The sequence below is a fragment of the Octopus sinensis genome, linkage group LG8, assembly GCF_006345805.1.
Source record: "Octopus sinensis linkage group LG8, ASM634580v1, whole genome shotgun sequence".
NCBI classification, from domain to species: Eukaryota; Metazoa; Mollusca; class Cephalopoda; order Octopoda; family Octopodidae; genus Octopus; species Octopus sinensis.
Window position 1 is genome coordinate 73,893,438 of NC_043004.1, and position 1,514 is coordinate 73,894,951.

At 43.0% G+C, this 1,514-nt stretch overlaps 1 long non-coding RNA gene across 1 annotated transcript in view; it reads left to right on the forward strand.

The window, feature by feature from the left end:
• The window catches only part of LOC118764443, a 13,512-nt gene extending 13,147 nt beyond the window's left edge, over window positions 1–365 (forward strand). Inside the window, exon 4 of the long non-coding RNA XR_005000255.1 lies at window positions 355–365. This is a non-coding gene — a long non-coding RNA (uncharacterized LOC118764443). The remainder of the gene's footprint in view (window positions 1–354) is intronic.
• Window positions 366–1,514: the final 1,149 nt, after the last annotated feature.

The following is a 1,514-nucleotide window of genomic DNA, read 5'->3' on the forward strand; positions in this document are numbered from 1 at the left end:
ATTAATTAATTGATTGTTTAATTAATTCATTAAAGATAGTTTCTTTGGTTTTTAAAATGCTTAAATTAAATAACGCTAATTTAAGCATGAAAAAAATTGTTAAGCCTATCTGTGAAATTCAGCCAAGTTTTGTATCTGAAAGGAAGAAAATCCTTGAATCAGAAGTCATCTGGTATTTCGATTCAATTTCCAGCATGTGCAGGAAATCAGAGCTGGTATACGGTGCCTGGCCTGTAGACGTTAACGATTAGCCCCAGGCTTTGGTTGAATAACCCAATCATCGAAGAGACAGCCGTGACCACCCCATCTTTTTGGAATGTCTTGTGTGTCCCTTCTTGTTCCAGACGGCAGCAGTTTGCTAATTCTGGCAGAGGTTAAGTGACCGTGTATTGACTCTCTTGTCGTAGGAAAACGACGGGATGATCACCTCTGGACTGACCAAGCGCTAAAGAACAACACCAACAATAACAACAATCTTTACAACTTGCACGTTTTTAATTACCTGCACCATAGTCCCTACCATCGTTCAACCTTCACTATGTATACCACAGCCTCACAATCACTCCGCCATCCACCAGTGCCTCACAATCACTCCGCCATCCACCACAGCCTCACAATCACTCCGCCATCCACCACAGACCCCAGCAGATCTTCAGCCTTCTCCACTGCTCCTTTCACTGGTATCACAACCTCCAACAGCGTTCGCCATCACCAGCCTCCACTAACTTCAAACATTGTCTAACAGAGCCAGGTTAAGATCCATCGAGGTCCTAAGCACTTAAAAGATTTGGGTACCCCCTCCCCCATATATATATAATTCAAAATATAAACATTAATAAACCATAAAATTAATTTTTATTCTTCAAAATGAAACAGAATGAAACCGTAAGATGGAAAATAATGTTTATTTCTATGGAAGCACTCCGTCGGTTACGACGACGAGGGTTCCGGTTGATCCGAATCAACGGAACAGCCTGCTCGTGAAATTAACGTGTAAGTAGCTGAGCACTCCACAGACACGTGTACCCTTAACGTAGTTCTCTGGGATATTCAGCGTGACACAGAGAGTGACAAGCCCGGCCCTTTGAAATACAGGTACAACAGAAACAGGAAGTAAGAGAGAGATAAAGTTGTGGTGAAAGAGTACAGCAGGGATCACCACCATCCCCTGCCGGAGCCTCGTGGAGCTTTAGGTGTTTTCGCTCAATAAACACTCACAACGCCCGGTCTGGGAATCGAAACCGCGATCCTATGACCGCGAGTCCGCTGCCCTAACCACTGGGCCATTGCGCCTCCGTTTATTTCTATATACTTCCACTTGATCTATTTTTAAAACGTTTTCTACTTTTTTTAATTACAAAATTCTTGATCAGGCGCAGGAGTGGCTGTGTGGTAAGTAGCTTGCTTACTTCCGGTTACCCAGAATGCAACACTAGTTGGTCTGGAGTGTTACAGTGAGAACACGTGAGTTTTGGCTCCGTGAATAGAAAACAAAAAAAAAAGAAAAATTGTCA